The 23,263-nt window shown below is 43.4% G+C and overlaps 1 pseudogene; it reads left to right on the top strand.

Annotated features, from left to right (window-relative positions):
• The first annotated feature begins 203 nt into the window (after positions 1-203).
• Positions 204-23,263, top strand: part of LOC137675656 (ciliogenesis and planar polarity effector 1-like) — a 64,307-nt pseudogene continuing 41,247 nt past the window's right edge.

The following is a 23,263-nucleotide window of genomic DNA, read 5'->3' as shown; positions in this document are numbered from 1 at the left end:
GAGACTTACAGGTTGGAAAGTTAAAACAGTTTTAATAAGCTATAATAATTAAAAAGAGTATAATAATAATAATAATAGAAATAAATATATACAAAACCAAGATCGAGCTCCCCTGATGTCGGTCACGTCACCACCAGCACTGCAGGGCAGGCTCCGGGAAGGCCCAGGCTGGGCCCAGCGATGGATGGGAACTGGATTCAAGGATGCACGGAACGGGATCAGGGGCAGCAGGAAAATGGACAGAGTCCTCTTCGGACACTGGCCATACCAGAAAAGGTGAGAAGGGAGAAGAAGGGGCCGAGACATTTGTGATCCCCCTGCTTTATACTGAGAATGACGTGTATGGGATGGAATACCTTTGTTAGTCAATTTTGTGTCACCTGTCCTGTCCGCTCCTCCCTGCAGGTGCGACCCTCCTGCGGCTTTTCACTCGTAAGCAGTGAGGAATTTAGCAGTGACCTTGGTTTCTCTAAGAATAAGTACAGCAAGAGCCTTTCTGCACAACGTCCCTACTGGTGCCTCAGTGATAACTACGAACTTCAAGCGGTATCAGTCCTAGAAGCAGACACTGTCTGCAAAACATGCAGTTAGTTTCAGAAAGTGCAATTACTTAGAAGAATCACAGAATCAATCAGGTTGGAAGAGACCTCTGGGATCATCGAGTCCAACCATTGCCCCGACACCACCATGTCAACTAGACCATGGCACTAAGTGCCATGTCCAGTCTTTTCTTAAACACATCCAGAGATGGTGACTCCACCACCTCCCTAGGCAGCCCGTTCCAATGTCTAATGACCCTTTTTGAGAAGAAATTCTTCCTAATGTCCAACCTGAACCTCCCCTGGCAAAGCTTGAGGCTGTGTCCTCTTGTCCTATAGCTAGTTGCCTGGGAGAAGAGGCCGACTCCCACTCCGCTACAACCTCCCTTCAGGTAGTTGTAGACTGCAATAAAGTCACCTCTGAGCCTCCTCTTCTCCAGGCTAAACAACCCCAGCTCCCTCAGCTGTTCCTCGTAGGTCAGACCCTCCAGACCCTTCACCAGCTTGGTCGCCCTCCTCTGGACTTGCTCCAACACCTCAACATCTTTCTTGAAGTGCGGGGCCCAGAACTGGACACAGTACTCAAGGTGCGGCCTCACCAGTGCCGAGTACAGAGGGACGATCACTTCCCTAGACTGGCTGGCTACACTATTCCTAATAGAGGCCAGGATGCCATTGGCCTTCTTGGCCACCTGGGCACACTGCTGGCTCATGTTTAGCCAGCTGTTGATCAGCACCCCCAGGTCTCTTTCCGCTGGGCCGCTTTCTAACCACTCTTCCCCAGCCTGTAGCGCTGCATGGGGTTGTTGTGGCCAAAGTGTAAGACCCGGCACTTGTTCTTGTTGAACCTCATGCCGTTGGTCTCGGCCCATCTATCTAACCTGTCCAGATCCCTCTGTAGGGCCTTCCTACCCTCCAGCAGATCGACGCTCCCACCCAGCTTGGTGTCATCTGCAAATTTGCTGAGGGTGCACTCAATCCCTACATCTAGATCATCTATATAAAGATATTAAACAGCACCGGCCCCAGAACCGAGCCCTGGGGAACACTACTAGTGACCGGCCGCCAGTTGGACTTTGCCCCATTCACCACCACTCTCTGGGCTGGGCCATCCAGCCAGTTTTTAACCCATCGAAGAGTTCACCCATCCAAGCCCCGGGCAGCCAGTTTGTCTAGAAGGATGCTGTGGGAGTGTCAAATGCCTTACTGAAGTCTAGATAGACTACATCCACAGCCCTGCCCTCATCTACTAAGCGGGTCACTTGGTCATAGAAGGAGACCAGGTTGGTCAAGCAGGACCTGCCTTTCATGAATCCATGTTGGCTGGCCCCGATGCCCCGATTGTCCTGCATGTGCCGTGTAATGGCACTCAGGATGATCTGTTCCATCACCTTGCCTGGCACCGAGGTCAGGCTGACAGGCCTATAGTTCCCTGGATCATCCTTCCGACCCTTCTTGTAGATGGGTGTTACATTTGCTAATTTCCAGTCAGCTGGAACTTCTCCAGTTCACCAGGACTGCTGGTAGATAATAGAGAGTGGTTTGGCAAGTTCATTTGCCAGTTCCTTCATTACTCTGGGGTGAATCCCATCCGGGCCCATAGCCTTGTGGGTGTCCAACTGGCACAGCAGGTCACTAACCGTCTCCTCCTGGATTACGGGAGGTTCACACAGCCCCCCGTCCCTAACTTCAGGCTCTGGGGGCCGAGTCTCCTGAGGACAACCGGTCTTGACATTAAAGACCGAGGCAAAGAAGGCATTGAGCAGCTCTGCCTTTTCCTCATCCCCTGACACTACACTACCCTCCTCATTCAGCAAGTGGTGGAGGCTCTCCTTGACCCTCCTTTTGCTGTTAATGTATTTGTAGAAACTTTTTTTGTTATCTTTGACTGTAGCAGCCAAATCAAGCTCTAATTGAGCTTTGGCCGTCTAATCTTCTCCCTACATGACCTGGCCATGTCCCTATAGACCTCCCAAGTTACCCGACCCTTCTTCCAGAGCAAGTAGGCTCTCTTTTTTTCCTTAAGTTCTATCCTAAGTTCTCTGTTTAACCAGGCCGGTCTTTTTCCCCGACGGCTTGTTTTCCTACACACCGGGACAGCCTGTTCCTGAATATTTAGCAATTCCTTTTTAAAGCACGTCCAGCCTTCCTGGACTTCTTTGCCCTTCAGGACCGACTCCCAAGGGACTCAGTCCACCAACCTCTTAAACAGGCTAAAGTCTGCCCTGCGGAAATCTAAGGCAGAAGTTCTGCTCTTGCCCCTCCTTACTTCCCCCACTATCGAAAACACTAACATTTCATGGTCGCTACTCCCAAGACAGCCACCGACCCTCACATCTCCCCCTAGTCCTTCTCTGTTCACAAACAACAGGTCAAGCAGGGCCCCTCCTCTAGTGGGCTCATTTACCACTTGCATGAGGAAGTTGTCCTCCATACATTCTAGGAACCTCCTAGATTGCTTCCTCTCTGCCATGTTGTATCTCCAGCAGACATCCGACAAGTTGAAGTTGCCCACGAGTACAAGGGCCGGCGACTGGGCAGCTTCTGACAGCCGCTTGTAAAACGCCTCGTCCGCCTGCTCATCCTGGTTGGGTGGTCTATAACAGACTCCCACCGTAATGTCCGCCCTGCCAACCTTCCCCCTGACCTTTACCCATAGACATTCTACCTTGTCATCCTCATCATCTTCCTCAATTGCAACACAGTCCAAGCACTCCCTAACATACAACGCTACCCCACCGCCTCTCCTGTTTCGCCTGTCCCTCTTAAAGAGCTTATAGCCATCCATAGCAGCACTCCAGTCATGAGAGTCATCCCACCACATTTCTGTGATGGCAACCACATCATAACCTTCCTGCTGTACAGTGGCTTCTAGCTCGTCCTGTTTGTTGCCCATACTGAGTGCATTGGTGTAAAAAATGCTAAAGAGCTGAAGAGACTTAGCTGAAAGTAAAAATCACTTAAAGGAAAATTGGTCTGGTTTAGGCCAAACCAGGACACGTGTGTACATGGTGAGAAGGTCTTGGAAAAATTGTGTTGCACAAGCTGGATTAGTGTGAATATTTCCCTAAATAATGTCATTGCCTCAACAGTAAACAGAAATGGCTGGAGAAGCAAAGAACTCCTTAGACTTAATGTTGATCAGCACCTCTCCAGGAAAACCATGAAATAAAAACTTGGGAAACAAATTTAAACCTCAAGAAACAAGAGGATACTAAATTTGTCTTAATTTGTCTCAATACACTTCCTTAAAATAAGCATAAGTTGCATACTTACAAATGTTCCATCAGTGTGAATTAAATCTTTACATTAAGAATAACCCACAAATTTTGCATATGCTTGTATACTGCACATTCTTAAGCAGAAAAATAGCCTACTCTGATCTCAGTATTATATCATAGCATGAGCTGTATAGATGTTGATAGAAGTTTCTTGGATCTTTGAATATATTTATGAAATAATCATGATCTGTATTCTGGTTCCTTTCAGCTCTTTTTTCTGTCTGTTTTTTTTTCCATGTCCATTCATTTACTTAAGTAGCACCATAGTGATAATAAAGTATGCATGCCTCTCTGTTTTTTCCATAAAGGATCTGTACTCTAAGGAAGAAGAGAAATATTCTTAGGAGCAGAAACAACATTTAAGTCAGATTCCTTATTGTATATGTCCTTTTTAATTTGGGGCTTGTTTTTGTCTTGGAATTTGCATTTTTCGGGAAGACTGCAATGACAGTCTTTTAAAAATTGAAAGAGAAATTTGTCAGAAAGTGTCAGGAGTTCTTCAGCGCATTATCTTGCTCTTCTGGGCTGCTTGTTGTTCCTGCCCTGCAGCACAGTGGTATATTGCACAACTGAAGTGGGTGAAAAAAGTTATGCAAAAAGTAAGCATTTAACTTGTTTTTTTGTAACTTGCTTATCAGTAGTAAATATTACTGACAAGCTTGCAATTGCATTGCAGGAGTATTCAGTCTCATCTGGACTTTGCTGCTGTCATGTTTTTTACGTGTTAGCTTCTTATACTTTTATGCTCCATGTTCAGTTCTTTTAGGAAACCAGAACTTAAAGATATAGGGTATGTACTTCATAAAAGTGTCTTCTTTTACGTGTCTTTCTGTACCTACTTGGTAAAATATGAACTCATTTCTTTCTCCACTTGAAAGAAACAAGCTAATTTTAATTGGGAGTTACAGCTGCTAACTGGAAGTGTGTTCCAGATCACTTAGGGTTGAATATGTAACAGAGAACATGATGCTCATTTCAGGTAATGTGGTCATCTTAGTGCACAAAGTACAGGGCTTATAAGATCTCATTCTACTTGTGCATTTTGTTTGCATAGAACCAAGCTTGGAATATACTGATAAAAAATTTTTGTGTAAACTCAGGCTTTTCTTAGGTCATTGTTACACAGCCACTTAAAGGTTGACTTGCTACAGAAGGGTGTGCGTGTGACTGTCTGCCTTCCCTCAACCCCCTTGCACCAGCTTTCATGTAGAGATCCAGATCAGGAACTGGTCTGACTGACAAATAAATATTTCTTCTTTTTTTGCTCATTGCATGTTCATGCAAAAGCTTAATGCTGGCACAGGGAGATGATCAGAAATAGCAGCTGAAACAGGAAGGAAAACTAGTCTGCCCTGGTTGACAGCAGCCTGGACTGTGCTGGATTAAACTGGTTTCGTAATTGTGGTCTTAGTTGTTCTTATACTTTGTTGCTGTTTTATTTCATGGTACTCATGATTATCATGCAAACAAAAGCATTCTATGTGCCATAGCTCATACTAAACTTATTCCTTTAAATGAATATTCAGAATACTGATTTGAAGAAAATGGAAAGCAAGCTTAAGGGAATTTTACTGATCTTGGTAGTATTCTGCTAATAACTGAGAGGCTGTACATTTCATAGTGATAAATACAAAACTTTAACTGATTTTTATTTCTGTTTTGACATGCAAACAAAATTAGTTGATACATATATAAAATGGCAAATTATATTTAAATAACTGATTGTTTGTTTGTTTCTTTATTTTTACTAGTATAGATTTGAATGAAAGTATCTCTTCCTTCACTGAGTCCATTCCCAGAGACTTTACTTCGTTACTCCAATTTCTACACTGTTTTCTGTAGATCTTCATCTTCTGGAGACCATCAGTTTGATGATATTTCCTGTAAAATTTTAGGTCTGTATGCAATAAAATAGAATAATTTAGAGCTGAAAAAAGAACATGAGAGAATCCACAGGTGCATAGAAATTCTAATCAGCTTGAAATATTATACTGCAATGTATGCAGAAACACATTCCTTTTCCAGCTTTTAATTATGTTAGTTATCAAAACTCTTAATCCGAAAGTTCCTGTTCTAGATTATTGTGTGTTATAGATCTGACAGATGTGAAAGAACATGAACACTAAGTGGGACTAAAGAGCTCAAGCTGTAGAGCACTATTGAAAACTCAAAAATGAGCAATTTTTTCTTTAATTACTGTTAAGATAAATGATGTTAATTCCTTTCTTCTAGCTAAAAATCTCAAGTTGTTTTATTTAATTTATTTAAATAGAATCTCACCATATTGCATGTTTCTATTGTAGGTTGGTTTAGAGAGCTACGTGCATTGCGTTGGATGTTTCATGTTTCTGAAAGATTATCTCTCAATTGTAGGTGGTACCAAATTGCAAGGGAAAATATGGACAACCATAAGGTAATAAAATTACTAATATAGTTCTCCTGGTTTCATTGGGATTTTGTTTCAGTTTGTGGCCAGCCATGGTGATCAAGGCCCTTAGCAGTTAAATGCAGGGCAGCTGCCCCAGGCTGGCCCACAGGTGTATTCTATATCATTAACAATCAAGTTCACTATAAAAGGGAGGGCTTGGGAGAAAGAGGGGGGGTTGTTTTTGCTCTCTTTTCTGTTGGTATTATTTTTTTCTTATTGCCAATGGTTGGTATTCCTGGAATAACCTGCTGCAACTCTGTAGCTAAGTATACTTTTGTGTGTTTTGTGTTAGCATTTATATTTGTTTCTTTATTTTATTAAATCTGTTTAATTTTAACCCATGAGTCTCCCTCTTTTTCCCAATTTCCTTCCTTGGTTGGGGAAGGGACAGTGGGTGAGAGCAAAACTGTTTATTGTTTAGCCCCGGGTGTGGGCTAAACAAAGACAGTTTATTTAGTGCCCAAGGTAAATAGATCACCTGGGAGAACTGTAGACTTTTTGCTCTAAGAGTCTTGGAGGGTTGAAGTTTTCACAGATTTGACTGGTTTTGTTACAAGCATTCATTTTGTTGGTGTCAGTAGTAGGGTCACTGGGTGGAATTCTCTGGGCTTTGGTTTTACAGTTGCTTTTGTGGTGGCTAATCAAATGTGTGGTTCTGCTGCTGTTTATTACTGTTTTTTTGTGGTTTGTCACTTCTGGACATGGACTTAAAGGTGTCGCTCTGCTATGTTGTTTGGCATTGGTTTATGGTATTATAAATTCTTTTGGAACTGTGTCCATTTCTGATTTCTATGGAATGGGAATGGGTGACATGTATGTTCTTTTTCCATTGAGTCTGATCTCAATGGCTTTTGAGAATTTTGAATCCCCTTAGGATGTTTCAACCACTAAGCTCATATTGTCAGGCCTTTTGAATGTCTTTCAGTTTTTGCTCTTGCTTAAACATTGGTATAAGGGTGGATACAGCACAGCTGCTGCAACCACTGTAATGGGCCCCACAGCAGCCCTGGCCCCTACACCAAGCACCATAGCAGCTCCAGCCCCTGTGACAGAAACCGCAGCTGCACCAGCACCCACAACTGGATTTACAGATACTCAGACCATGCCAGTCCTTACAGTAGACATCCCAGCTACCCCAGAGGCTATTCAGATCTCTGCACTGGGTACTGCAATTACTCAACTCCAGGAAGCACTTGCTGTGATTACCCAGACTTTGGCAACAAGGGCTGTAGCTAATCAGCCCCCAGTGATAGGTGATGGTAGCTAACCTAGGGACTCAACCAGTGCCAGTATCGGTTGCCCCTGTACAAAAAAACAAAAACCATAAAAAGGGCAGATCGTGATGGCTGACCAGGGATATCACAGGAGGCTGAGCCAAAGGTAACCACTCGATCCCTATCCCTGAGTGAGCTGCAAGATACACATAGATATAACAGCTGCCATGAAGGTGAGCAACTTGTTACTTGGCTGCTTGGCTGCTGGGATAATGGAGCTGATGGTTTTGAGTTAGATGGGACCAATGGCTAGAGAAGTGGGTATTGATAGGGGTCTTGCAAGTGGTGCAGAGCCCCTCGCTCTCTGGTGGAGATTCATGCGAAGCATAAAGAACACATATCCCTTTAGAGATGATGTCATATACCCCCCAGGCAAGTGGACAACCATTGAGAGAGATGTCAAGAATCTGAGGGAAATAGCTGGGCGGGAGCTGATTTCTTGCTGACCTGGATGACCCGCAGACACCAGTAGACAGGGGTGCACTCAGAGTTACTGGACCCATGTGGTGCAAGTGGGTACTGAGCGTGCCACTGTCATATGGCAAGTCAGTAGCGTTATTTAGCTGGGCAGATGCTGATGCACCAATGGTGGGTGACATAGATAATGGGATGTGGCAGTATGTAGACAATCTCTTTTCCTCCCCATGGGCCAGTGTCTCAGCTGTGAAAAAAAGTCTTCTGACAAATGCACAGAACTGCTCAGTGAGGTGTGGGAAAAATTGTCCCAGATGGAGGACAGACCCTGCTCCCCACCTGCACCAAAGAATGTCTCAGCCATCAGGAGACAGCGTTCCCCTGCAAGATCTGCTCAGGAGAGATGGTACACATCACAAGGCACCCTGTGGTTTTTCCTGTGTGACCATGGAGAGGACATGAGAAAATGGGATGGAAAACCTACCTCGGCTTTATGGGCACATGTATATGAGTTGCAAGGTGAACCGATTAGGAATGGGGCTTCTTCCAGGAAATTTGTTGCTCCATTTTCCCATGGGTAGCTCTCCAGACAGCGTAGATGGGCTTCGGATCCCTATTTACCAGGTGTGAATAATGGGGATCAAATCTATGTGAGCTGCTCAAACCAAGATGTTGATAATGAACACTATGTTCAGGATTAGAGGGGCCCTGTCTCCAGCCATAATACCATCACACTATAAAGGGACAGAATCAATTTGTCTTTCTGGTGTGACAGGGGGCTCCCAGGAGCTGACTGTATTGGAAGCTGAAGTGAGTCTGACTGGGACTGAGTGGCAGAGGCACCCTATTGTGACTGGCCCAGATGCCCCATGCATTCTTGGTATAGATTACCTGAGGAGAGGGTATTTCAAGGACCCGAGGGGGTACTGTTGGGCATTTGGTGTAGCTGCTGTGGAGACAGAAGAAATTAAACAGCTGTCTACCCTGCCTGCTCTATCAGAGGACCTTTGTATGGTGGGGCTGCTGAAGGTCGAGGAGCAAAAGGTGCCCATTGCTACTACAGCAGTGCACTGATGGCAATATTGTACTAACAGAGACTAACTGATCCCCATCCATGAGCTGATCTGTCAACTGGAGAACCAAGGAGTGATCAGCAAAACATGCTCACCCTTTAACTGTCCCATATGGCCAGTGCGAAAGTCTAATGTGGAATGGAGACAATCTGTGAACTAGCGTGGCCTGAATGAAGTCACACCACCACTGAGTGCTGTTGTACTGGACGTGTTAGAACTCCATTATGAACTGGAGTCAAAGGCAGCCAAGTGGTATGCCGTGATTGACATCACAAATGCATTTTTTCTATTCCTTTGGCAGCAGAGTGTAGGCAAGAGTTTGCTTTTACCTGGAGGGGCATCCAGTACACCTAAAATCTACTGCCCCAGGGGTGGAAACATAGCCCCACCATTTGCCATGGACTGGTCCAGACTGCACTGGAGAAGGGTGGAGCTCCAGAACACCTGCAGTACATTGATAACATCATTGTATGGGGGGATACAGCAGGAGAAGTTTTTGAGAAAGGGGAAAAAGTAATTTGAATCCTTCTAGAAGCTGGTTTTGCCATCAAACATGGAAAGATCAAGGGACCTGCAAAAGAGATCCAGTTTTTAGGGATCAAGTGGCAAGATGGCTGCCGTAGGATCCCAAAGGATGTGATTAACAAAATAACAGCCACGTCTCCACCAACTAACAAAAAGGAGACCCAAGCTTTCCTAGGCATAGTAGGCTTCTGGAGGATGCATGTTCCCCATTACAGTCAGATTGTGAGCCCTCTCTATGAAGTAACTCGTAAGAAGAATGACTTTAAATGGGGTCCTGAGCAACAACAGGCGTTCAAGCAAATTGAGCAAGAGATAGTCCATGCAGTGACCCTTGGACCAGTCCGGGTTGAACCAGATGTAAAGAACGTCCTCTATACTGCGGCAGGGGAAAATGGTCCTACCTGGAGCCTCTGGCAAAAGGCACCAGGGGAGACTTGAGGTTGACCCCTAGGGTTTTGGAGCTAGGGATACAGAGGATCAGAGGACCGTTATACTCCAACAGAAAAAGAGATACTGGCAGCCTATGAAGGAGTTAGAGCTGCCTCAGAAGTAATTGGCACTAAGGCACAGCTCTTCCTGGCCCCCAGATTGCCAGTGTTGAACTGGATGTTTAAAGGACAGACCCCCTCTACACATCATGCAACTGATGCTATGTGGAGTAAGTGGGTTGCGTTGATAACTCAGCGGGCTTGAATAGGAAACCTGAATGACCCAGAAACTCTGGAAGTAATCATGGACTGGCCGGAAGGCAAAGATTGTGTAATGTCACCAGAGGAGGAGGTGATGCGCGGTGAAGACGCCCCACCATACAATGGACTATCAGAGAATGAGAAGCATCATGCCTTGTTCACTGATGGATCTTGTCGTATTGTAGGCAAACAGCGAAAGTGGAAAGCTGCTGTGTGGATCCTATGCGACGAGGGGCAGAAGCGGCTGAGGGAGAAAGTGATTTGAGTCAGTATGCAGAAGTAAAAGCTATCCAGCTGGCTCTAGGTATTGCTGAGTGAGAAAAGTGGCCAGTACTCTACCTGTATACTGACTTGTGGATGGTAGCAAATGCCCTATGGGGATGGCTGAAGCACTGGAAGAAAAACAACTGGCAGCACAGAGGCAAACCCATCTGGGCAGCCGAAGTGTGGCAGGATATTGCTACCCGATTAGAGAAGCTAGTTGTGAAGGTATGTCACGTGGGTGCCCACGTACCCAAGAGGAGAGCCACTGAGGAACAACAAAACAACCAGCAGGTGGATCAGGCTGCTAAGATTCAAGTGTCCCAAGTAGACCTGGACTCGCAGCATAAAGATGAACTATTTTTAGCTCTGTGGGCCCATAATACATCAGGCCATCAAGGCAGAGATGCAACGTATAGCTGGGCCCGTGACTGAGGGGCGGATTTGACCATGGATGCTATCGCACAGGTCATCCATGAATGTGAAACTTGTGCTGCAATTAAACAAGCCAAGTGACTAAAACCCCTGTGGTATGGAGGACGATGGCTGAAGTATCAGTATGGAGAGGCCGGGCAAATTGATTACATCTCACTTCCATGAACCCGACAAGGCAAGCGCTTCATGTGCTCACAATGGTGGAAGCAAGTACCGGCTCATTGGAAACATACCCCATGCTTCATGCCACTGCCCATAACACTATTATGGGCCTTGAGAAGCAGATTTTGTGGTGACATGGTACTCTGGAAAGAATTGAGTCAGACAAGGGGGCTCATTTCCAAAATAGCCTCATAGACACCTGGGCTAAAGAGCATGGTGTTGAAGGGATATATCACATCCCCTACCATGCACCAGCCACGGGGAAAGTGGAACGATGTAATGGACTGTTGAAGATGACACTGGAAGCAATGGGTGAGGGGACTTTTTAAAAATTGGGATGAACACTTAGTAAAGGCCACCTGGTTAGTTAATACCAGGGGATCTATCAACCAGGCTGGTCCTGCTCAATCCAAACTGTTGTGCACTGTAGAGGGAGATAAAGTCCCTGTGCTTCATGCAAGAAATAGGTTGGGGAAAACAGTTTGGATTACTCCTGCCTTGAGCAAAGGCAAACCTATGTCTGGAATTGCTTTTGCTCAAGGACCTGGGTGCACCTGGTGGATGATGCAGGAGGATGGGAAGTTAGATGTGTACCCCAAGGAGATTTGATTCTGTGTGAAAATAGCCAATAACTTGAACTGTATGATGGTAGTTGTCATTTATTACAGTAAGAATCACCCCAGACTGTGAACATGGGCTGCAGCAGTGTCCTGGTTTGACCTAAACCAGGCCAATTTTCCTTTCAGTGATTTTTACTTTCAGCCAAGTCTCTTCTAAGTAACTGCACTTTCTGAAAGTAACTGCATGTTTTGCAGACAGTGTCTGCTTCTAGGACTGATAACGCTCGAAGTTTGTAGTTATCACTGAGGCACTGGTAGGGATGTTATGCAGAAAGGCTCTTGCTGTACTTAGTCTTAGAGAAACCAAGGTCACTGCTAAATTCCTCACTGCTTACAAGTGAAGAGCCGAAGGGGGGTTGCACCTGCAGGGAGGAGCGGACAGGGCAGGTGACCCAAAATTGACCAACGAAGGTATTCCATCCCATACACATCATTCTCAGTATAAAGCGGGGGGATCACGAGGGTCTCGGCCCCCTTCCTTCTTCTGCCCCTTCCCTTGCTTCGCCTGCTGTGTTTGGGTGTTTCTGCTGCTTCGGGCTGCTTCTGCGGCTTGAGCCTTTGGCCAGTGTCCAAGGAGGACTCTGTCTGTTTTCCTGCTGCCCCCGATCCCGATCCGTGCATCCCTGAATCCAGCTCTCGACCGTCGCTGGGCCCAGCCTGGGCCTTCCCGGAGCCAGCCCTGCAGTGCGGTGGTGACGTGGCCGACATCAGGGGAGCTCTATCTTGGTTTTGTATATATTTGTATATATTTGATTATTCCAATATTATTATTATACTCTTTTTCATTATTATAGTTTATTAAAACTGTTTTAACCTTCCAACCTGTAAGTGTCTCTCCCTTTTCCCTTTCCCTTTCCCTTCGGGTGGGGGGGGAGGGTTAACAGAGAGCATCTGCCACAGGTTTAATAGCCAGCCCAGCTTTAAACTGTGACAAGCAGATACATGCACTGCAAGATCAAGATGCAATACATCATCCTGCTGTGCCCAACTTCACTAGTCCATGACACCGTACTGAGGCCTGGTCCCGAGCTGCCAACTGAGTGAATCCCACACCAATGTTTTTCCTGCTCTGAGAGACTGTGATGAGAAATGGAACCCACAGATTTGGACTAAATTGATTCAATGGACTTCTTGGAGACATGGCCCATGGACTGGAGAGAATATCTGTGTATATATGTGGATGTGTATGTATGTTGAGGGCTGGGGAAAATAGTAGTGACTTGATGTAAATGATATAGAATAAGGGGTGGAATCCTGTCCTGGTTTCATTGGGATTTGGTTTCAGTTTGTGGCCAGCCATGGTGATCAGGGCCATTAGTAGTTAAATGCAGGGCAGCTGACCCTGGCTGGCCCACAGGCCATATATCATTAACAATCAAGTTCACTATAAAAGGGAGGGCTTTCTGGGGAGAGGTGGGGTTGTTTTTGCTCTCCTCTCTTCTAGCATCTCTTTTTTCTCATTGCTGACGATTAGTATTCCTGGAACAACCTGCTGCAACTCTGTAGCGAAGTATACTTTTGTGTGTTTTGTGTTAGCATTTATATTGGATTATTCTTTAGCCCCGGGTGCAGGCTAAATGAAGACAATAGTAAAGATACATTTTAATTTCATAGAGCTGTAAGAGGAATTGTAAGGATGTGCTGTACATTTCTGTGAGGACTCTTAATTGCTTAGTAGGACAAAATTAGCATAGTGATATAATGTGCAATATTTGATGCTACAGAATAGTGCTGTCCATGTGACCTACATCTTTCTAATGGTATTTCTGTTGGGCTTTTGCTTGGTATTTAACTCAGATAATTGAAGATATATACTGTCAGAAATGCAATAGTTTCTATGCTTTTTGTCTAGCTTAAGTATTTTTTTTTAACATTAGATTACATTATTTTGGGTATTTCCTGACCAATGTGTATTTAATGTACTATCTTTGCATGAAGCAGGTTTTATGATGAAGATTGGGTCTTTGGTTTTCAGAAGAATAATGAAAAATACTAAAATTGAATCATGTTTTCTCTACTTATACACTTGATGTTCGAGATCAAGGAAGAAAAAGAAAGAAACTATTGGCATTATATTTGTCACATATCCTGTATCAGTACAGATGTTGATTTTTGCCCTATCTAATCTAGTAACTTAGCTGTCCTTAGCAAAGGCTGCTTCCTTTTTGAGTCCAAAATTTCTCTTCACCAGAAAAGTCAAGCTTCAAATAAACAGCATGGCTCTGTTTCAAATAGTACAATATTCTGACTTTTTTGTGCTTCATGTGACAGTGATGAATGAGATGGAAACCACTGACTGTTTCAAAATAAACTGATCTATCTTAAAAGCCTCTCGGCTGTCTTAATTTATCTTACTCCCAAGAAAGAATTTATGATCACTTTAAGTCACAGTAAAATTATTTACTTCATCTGGTAATTCAGTATATTTAATCAGTTACAGCTCGTTTAATCAAATCCTTAGGTTTTACTCTAAATGACTGCAAACAGACTCTGCTGAAGAGTGGTAATGGCATTATTTCCTAAGCTGGTTTAAAAAAAGGTTTTTTTAATTATTATTTTATTTTTACATAGGTTATGGTCCATTACAACCTTGATCTGTCTTCTAGCATCATATTCTCTGTTTGGCAGTGAAGTTAGCTGGTTTTATTTTCTCTTAGCTAGGGAAGAATTAATGCAATTTGCAATGTGTGAATAATTTAGCTTATCAATTAAAGTTTATATAGCAAGGTGTTTTTTTTAGGATCTGAACAATGAATATGATGCCTCCACAGTTGAGCATTGTCTAAATGCAGTGGAGTGGGCTTGTCAAATGCTTGTTTTCTACAGGTTCATGAATGTTGAAGAACTAGCTGAAGATGTAATTTTGAGTTTGCTTGGAGAATTGCCACCAGTGAAAAAGGTAAAAGACATTAAAACTAGAACAAAAGCAATATTGATTATCACAAATGTTTCTTCTTGTAAATGCTACTGGATAGACTTTTTGGTGGTGTAAGTTCTGTTGGAAATTATACCTTACTTGTATGTTAGCTACTTGAAAAGATACTTTATTTTGTGCAGGTGGCAGAGGTTTTTGTAAAAGCATTTCCTAATCCTGAAGATATAAGGGTTCCACTAAGAGATATAAATATGGTCTTCAGCAGCGACTCGGACACAGTATTGTTAAAGGTAATGTGCATCCTTCTTCAGGAAATATATTAATTTTCTTTTTTACCCTACTTAGTAGTTAACTTGTGACAATACCTTCTTTCATACCCCATGTAAAATAGTTATTATAGTTTTCAGTTAGATAACTTTGAGAGTGTTTTGTGGTAAAATCTGTTTTTTCTTTGTCTACACCAATAACAGAATATCCAAGTTGATGGTGTTTCTTCACTTTATCAGTTTCCTTTTGTATCTCTAAATGCCTATAATTTATGATGATTCCAAGTTCATTATGTCTCAATTTGAGAGAATAAGTGAAAACTGAGAAGATTGCATTTAAAATCTCTTGGTTCTCTTTCTTTGGGTAGGTCCTGAAAGTGAAGAAATTATGTCTGTTGTTATACAAAATACTGAAAAATTGAGAATGAAGTCCTTGAGATGTGTAATAAGGAACATAGGCCTCATAGAAATTAATATTTGGGAGCCAGCAGAAGAGGGAACAGCGGATGATGAGGAACACTGACAGTGAAAAATGACAGACTCTCATTAGGCACTAGTCTAAGCAGAAGCACACTTACTGATTTGGGGAATCCTCGGGCATATAGTGATGCTGAAACAGCAGATACACTTTCTGATGCTTTGCTTTCTGAAGAAACAAGAGCTCAAACACCTTCACTCCAAAGACATGAAAAAAGTAGCAAGAGAAAGCTTTTCTATTAAAATAAATTTTTTAAAAAGTCTCTTGCTGTTCAAGTAATATTTTCATCAAACAGGATAATTGTCACTTTGTGTAATTTATCAAAATAAAAATTACAAATTTACTAAATCTTAGAATTGCCAATGTTATATCAGGTACTCTGTGATTAATATGTTACAGAATCACAGAATGGTTAAGGGTTGGAAGGGACCTCTGGAGATCACCTAGTCCAACCCCCTGACAAAGCAGGTTCACCTAGAGCATGTTGCACAGGGTTGCGTCCAGGCGGGTTTTGAATATCTCCAGAGAAGGAGACTCCACAAACTCCCTGGACAGCCTGTTCCAGTGCTCTGTCACCCTCACAGTACAGAAGTTCCTCCTCATATTGAGATGGAACTTCCCATGTTTCAGCTTGTGCCCATTGCCCCTTGTCCTGTCACTGGGCACCACTGAGAAGAGTCTGGCCTCATCCTCTTGACACCCACCCCTAAGGTATTTGTAAGTGTTGATAAGATCCCCTCTCAGTCTGTTAAAGAAAATTGGCAGAGTCCGGATCTCTAGGTTTGCTGATTCTTTATTGAAGCAACTCAGAGTTGGACCACCACCGCAGTGAATGGTACCTGACTCAAATTCCCTATCAGTTTATACAGAAACTAATAAGTAGTTACATTACAAACTTCTCACGAGCTTCTGTTAAAAATCCACTAACTATTTCAATTCCTCTTTCTTCCTTCATCAAGAGTCCACAAAAGTCCATTCTTTTCCATTGGTTAGCTGATCTTTATGTTCTGGTTCCACTCCAGCTCCGGTTGACACCCTATCCTTAATGTTCTTACTGTGATCAGTGTCCCGTCTTGATCCGGGTTGACCAGAGTCTGGTTTCCACTGCCAGCATCTCCTAAGTATTAACCTAAAATAGCTAAAGTCTATTTAGAACTTTATTTCTATTAATGTTTATTTCTAAGTATCCTATATTTCTCTTAAGGTAAAGAAAAGGTTAACTATACATCCCCTTTACCAAAATCATCAGAAGGTAATACTTCTAGGCCTACTCCTGCTTAGCTACTCATTAAGCTTTGATTGATGATTTGTTCAGTCATAGGTCAGGATTACACAAGGAGCTTTGAGAACAATATTCATGGATTGTGAAAGCCCACCTGTGTTTATCAGATTGACTTATATTTATTATTCTATTCTTAAATTGTTATAGAAGTTCTCATGAATTATGTGAAAATTTCTACAAGAAGTCTTCTCTTCTCCAAGCTGAATAGACCCAGCTCTGTCAGCCTCTCCTCCTAAGAGAGATGCTCCAGTCCTCTGATCATCTTTGTAGCCCTTCACTGGACTCTCCAGTAATTCCTTATCTTTCTTGAACTGGGGGGCACAGAACTGGACACAGTGTGGGGTTCCCACGGGACAACGGTCAAGTACTGAACGAGCTATGTCCAGGGGGTGGTAATGGGGTGGTGATGAACTAGCCAATCATAATACAGAACAAGGGCCTTGGCTATGAGACCAACAAGATATGGGGGAAGTTGACGACCTTGGCTATGAGAAAAATAAGATATAGGGAAGTTGAAAAATAAGAAAGAATGCTGCACCTGCAAGATATAACTTTTTAGCATAAGCCAATCAGAACTAATATAGAGGCGTGTGAACAAAGCATACTAACCAATCATAATAGAAATGACATGTACACAGAGCGTGTACAAAAATAGAATAGTATAAATGTACCCTCAATAGAATAGTATAAATGTACCCTCAGATATGCGAATAAACGAGATCTGCTTAACGATCATATTGGTCTGTGTGCATTTACTCCGTGCCCTCTCAACAACACAGTACTCCAGATGTGGCTTCACCAGGGCTGTGTAGAGGGGCAAGATATAATCTCCCTTGACCTGCAGTGCCGGTGGTGACGTGGCCGACATCGGGGGAGCTCGATCTTGGTTTTGTATATATTTGATTATTCCAATATTATTATTGTACTCTTTTTCATTATTATAGTTTATTAAAACTGTTTTAACTTTCCAAGCCGTAAGTGTCTCTCCCTTTTCCTTTTCCCTTTCCCTTTCCCTTCGGGTGGGGGGGGGAGGGTTAACAGAGAGCGTCTGCCACAGGTTTAATAGCCGGCCCAGCTTTAAACCGTGACAGATTTATTGGCGCACAACGTGGGGCTCGAGAGAAGCTCCGGCAGGTTGCTCTGATAAGTCGAATCCTGGCTCCAGCAGGAGGAGACCCAGAGAGCTCAGCTGAGAGAGTATCAGATTTCTTCCTCTGAGATTTACGAGGGGTTGGAAATTAAAACAGATAGCTAAGATGGTAATGTTATTTTTGAACGCTGTGTTATCTCATCTCTTTATAGAGCTTTATACAGAGTTAAGTGTAATAGTATCTTACTTGCCACATGCAGCATATTATTGCTTGCTTCTTATGAATGTTTACATGTGGTTTAACAGTGGGAGCTGCTCGAAATGTTTTGTTTTGCTATGGGGTTTGATACTGATTTATGCCGTGATAAACTGGGCAGTTACTATTCCGATCTCTTATCTCTATGACACAATGATGGGCAGCTTTAATCGCGAATCAGTAGCAGCGACTTCATCTGCGCACTCCGGGCGTCCTTTAGCTGATTGTGTTAATGATTACACTTCCAATTTTACTTTGGGAAATAGTACCTTCTCCTTTTCTGCCAAGCTGATTCCACTAGATTTTATGAAATTCGGATGGTGCTGTCTAGGTGGCATGTTTTTATTTTTGGTTGTCCTGAATGTGTTTCTGATGTGGGATAAGATTAAATATAGGTGCAGGGACGGGTGTAGGTGTTATGCTGCCACTACAGCCACTAAATCCACTGAAACCTCGGCAGCCTGCACCACAGCTGCTACACCCCCCAAGATGGCCACTGCAGCTACTCAGACTCTAACGAGTCTCAGCACTCCCATGACAGCCACTGCATCTACTCAAACCCCAGCATCTACCCAGTCTGTACTAATCGCCCCTGTAACCAGGAAGAAATACCAAAAGAAATCAGCTCGTGAAGAGACGGATGATGACTCAGAGCCTTCTAAGGCAGAGCCATCACATGACCCAGGTGAGGGCCCTTCTCAGGCACAGTCAGGGCCTGACACAGATGGGGGTTCCCTTGATCGTCATTTTAAAGCAGACCCATCACAGAAGAAAGTTCTGCTTTAGAAGGACCTATCACAAGAGGAGGACTCGGACGTAGAGGTATGCATGGGGTTATTTCTCCCAAGGTGCAGGACTCTATACTTGCCTGTGTTGAACTTCATGAGGTTCCTCTCCACCCAGCTCTCCAGCCTGTCCAGGTCTCGCTGAACGGCAGCACAGCCTTCTGGTGTATCGGCCACCCCTCCCAGTTTTGTGTCATCAGCAAATTTGCTGAGTGTACACTCTGTTCCTTTGTCCAGGTCATTGATGAATAAGTTGAACAGGACCGGACCCAGTACTGACCCCTGGGGAACACCACTAGCCACAGGCCTCCAACTAGACTGAGCACCGCTGATCACAACCCTCTGGGCTCTGTTGTTCAGCTAGTTCTCGATCCACCTCACTGTGCACTCATCTAAGCCACACTTCTTGAGCTTTCCTATGAGGATGTTATGGGAGACAGTGTCAAAAGCCTTGCTGAAGTCAAGGTAGATAACATCCACTGCTCTCCCCTCATCAACCCAGCCAGTCATGTCATCATAGAAGGCCATCAGATTGGTCAAGCATGATTTCCCCCTGGTGAATCCATGTTGACTACTTCTGATGACCTTCTCCACATGCTTAGAGATGGCATCCAGAATGAGCTGCTCCATCACCTTTCCAGGGATGGAGGTGAGGCTGACCACCCTGTAGTTGCCTGGGTCTTCCTTCTTACCCTTTTTGAAGACTGGAGTGACATTGGCCTTCCTCCAGTCCTCAGGAACCTCTCCTGTTCTCCATAACCTTTCAACGATGATGGAGAGTGGCTGGGCAATAACATCTGCCAGTTCCCTCAACACTCGTGGGTGCATCCTGTCGGGGCCCATAGATTTGTGGGTGTCCAGTTTGTCTAAATGATCTCTAACTTGATCCTCCTCAACCAAGGGAAAGTCTGCCTTCCTCTAGACTTTCTCTTGTACCTCCCCAGGGTCTGGGATTCTTGAGGGCTGGCCTTAGCAGTAAAGGCTGTGGTAAAGGCGGCATTCAGTAACTCCGTCTTCTCTGCATCCTCTGTCACCAAGGCACCCTCCTCATTCAGCACCGGGCCCACATTTTCCCTAGTCTTCCTTTTGCTGCTGATGTACTTGAAGAAGCCCTTCTTGTTGTCTTTGATGTCCCTTGCCAGATTTAATTCCAAGCGGGCCTTGGCCTTCCTTGTTGCCTCCCTGCATACTCTGACAACCTTCCTATATTCCTTCCAAGTAGCCTGTCCCTTTTTCCACATTCCATAGACTTCCTTCTTCCACTTCAGTTTTGCCAGAAGCTCTTTGCTCATCCATGCAGGTCTCCTGCCCCCTTTGCTTGATTTCTTACTCATAGGGATGCACTGATCTTGAGCTTGGAGGAAGTGATGTTTGAATATTGACCAGCTCTCATGGACCCCCTTGCCCTCTAGAGCCCTAACCCATGGGATACCCCCAAGGAGGTCCTTGAAGAGGCCAAAGTCAGCTCTCCTGAAGTCCAGGGTTGTGGTCCTACTTATTGCCCTGCTTCCTCCACGCAGGAGCGTGAATTCCACCATCTTGTGGTCACTGCAGCCAAGGCTACCCCCAGCCTTCACATCCCCAACCAGACCTTCTTTATTTGTTAACACAAGGTCCAGCAGCACACCTCTCCGCGTTGGCTCCTCCACTACCTGTGTCAAAAAGTTATCGTCAACGCTCTGTAGGAACCTCCTGGACTGTGGGTGCCTAGCTGTGTTGTCTTTCCAGCAGATATTGGGGTGATTGAAGTCCCCCATGAGAACTAGGGCCTGCGATCGTGAGGCTACTTCCAGCTGTCTGTAGGCCTCACCTACTTCCTCTTCCTGATCAGGTGGCCTGTAGTAAACCCCCACAACAGTGTCACCCGTGTTAGCCTGCCCCTTAATTATTACCCATAGGCTCTCTACTCATTCTTCATCCTTCCCTAGGCTCAGCTCGATATATTCCAGTTGCTCTCTCACATAGAGGGCAACTCCACCTCCTCGCCTTGCTGACCTGTCCTTCCTAAAAAGTACGTAGCCATCCATGACAGCATTCCAGTCATGTGAGCTATCCCACCATGTCTCTGTAATTGCAATGAGATCATGGCCCTGCGACCTCACATAGATCTCTAGTTCTTCCTGTTTATTCCCCATGCTGCATGCATTGGTATACAAGCATTTCAGAGAGGTAGCCAAGCATGCAGGTTTCCCAGGAGAGAAAGTTTCTGAAGTGTAAATTATTATCAGCTATGACCAAATTAATATATGATACTGCTAAGTTGCAGTTTATGTGAAATATATGGATTTTGCATTTGATTAACTTGCCACCTTAATATTGTATTAATGTAAGCTTGGTTTTGTTAGTTTCCTGTTTTTAACAATAAAGGAAGAAGAGGAACTAATGTTGCATTTACTTATTTTTTCACGTAATTCTTCTTAAAATTGATTTTGGCATTAACAGTACTTATGTTTGTGTGTTGTCTTACAGGGATAATGAACATCAGAGACAAGTTGAAATAGGTAGAAAAAAATCTACCCAGAAGATAAAAGCTCTTAACTGGAAAACAAAACATAAAGACAAAGTATATGGAAAGGACATGAATAATCAATGTAACTTGCCTATAGTTAGTGCATGGGAATTTGAATGTGATGATGATGAATATGTCATTTTTTAGAACTCTCTTTGAGTTATGCTCTTGAGAGAGACCCGATAAAGTACAGTGACCTTGGAATTCAATTTCTTACTAGCTTTTCTGGATTTTTTTCGAGAGCATGAATTAAACTCTTTTTTTTTGATGTTCATACAACACTTAAAATGTCAACAAGGCAAAGCTAGAAGCCAAAGTGTGTTTAGAGCATGGTCTCACTGTACTGTCACCCTGGCATCTTGTGATCCTGAAACAGTGTCTGTCTATAATGAAAACCAAAATATTTTGGAAAATCCAACCATTGTACAGTCCATTCTACAGACAACAGAACCTTCTGTGCATAACCTAATGAAAGGACTTAATGCAGGATTATTTGGTTTAAAATACAAGTAAACTTACAGAGCTCAGAGTGACAATCAAGGTGTAACTATTACACCAGCAAGCCAGACCTTTCCTAACCATACTTTCTCTAGCCTGCAAACTCTGGCAACTTCTAAATTTACAAAACTCTTCATATAGTTGATATTGTATCAGGAGAAGAACTAGCTACAGCATTGATGGGTAAATTTAGCAATATTGCAAAATTGCTTGAGTGGATGTGGTTCCAATAAGCAAGATTCCTTAGAAGAGAGTCTCTTAATGATACATGTGAAAACATCAGCAGCTGCTGTCCTTGCTGCTTTGTGGCTGTTAGAACAGTTATACAGGTATGGATCTCAAGCAAAGAGCATAAAATTTAAGGTAAAAAAAGAGGATGGGATTGGTGTCAATGAAATGTGTGTTACTTATGCCAGTAAAGAAAATCACACACATCTGTTACCTCATACTTCCATTCTCAATAAAATATGAATATTGATTAATAGCTGTCTTCATTTAGCCCACACCCAGGGCTAAACAATAAGCAGTATTGTTTAGTAAGCTTCCCCAACCGAAAAAGGGAATTGGGAAAAGGAGGGAGACTCATGGGTTAAAATTTGAACAGCTTTAATAAAATAAGAAAATCAATATCAATGCTAATACAAAAGACACAAAATTATACTTAGCCCACAGAGTGGTGGCAATGTACTCCAGGGAGAGCAATCATTGAGAATGAGAAAGAAGTAAGGGGAAAAGAGAGCAAAGCAAAGAGCCCCACCCCTCCCCTGGGAGCTTTCCCTTTTATAGTGAATGTGACATTAATGTTATAGAATACACCTGTGGGTCAGCCTGGGTCAGCTGTCCTGGATTTAACTGCTAATGGCCTTGATCACCATACCACAGCTGGCCACAAACTGAAACAAAATGTAACAGAAAAGTGATTCTATAAATTTTATCCCCGCGAAACCAGGACAATAGCCTTTCCTTTAAGGGTTGCTAGGAAAAGAGAAACATCCCAGGAATATTGGAATTCTGCATGTAGGAAGACTTTGGTTGGAGATTAAAGTCCTCTTTGCAATTCCTATTTAAAATCTAACTCATCTAGATACCAGATTATTTGAGCAAATGCTTACAAGTTAAATCACTGTGTCTAATTTTAGACATCATCTTTGAAGAAAGCTAGTATTGGAGACAGGCTTATGGAAAATCAAGACGAAGAATAAAGAAATAGTTTCTCTGATGAGACTTGAATTTAGATTTGTCTTTGAGGACAGTACAGATTCAGTCTGACTGAAGTATTTAAAGTAGCTGTGGATTGGTGAAAAGTAAATTTTGAATTTCCGTCTAGCACTGTTAGAGTTGGAGAATGTGTGTTAATACAAAAGAAGATATTTGCCAGAAGAACCCAATGAGTATTGCTTTATTTTATATTTAGGAATAGCTGGATCATTTATCCTCTTTGATTAAGTCTACATGAAAGGCTTTGGGGGGAAGAGGGTTGTGGGGTTTTTGTTTGCTCTTTTGGGTTTGTTTTTGAGAAGGCT

Source organism: Nyctibius grandis, chromosome W (genome assembly GCF_013368605.1).
Source record: "Nyctibius grandis isolate bNycGra1 chromosome W, bNycGra1.pri, whole genome shotgun sequence".
Lineage (NCBI taxonomy): Eukaryota > Metazoa > Chordata > Aves > Nyctibiiformes > Nyctibiidae > Nyctibius > Nyctibius grandis.
The sequence above is the reverse complement of the archived record's forward strand: the minus strand, read 5'-3'. Positions and strand labels throughout refer to the sequence as shown.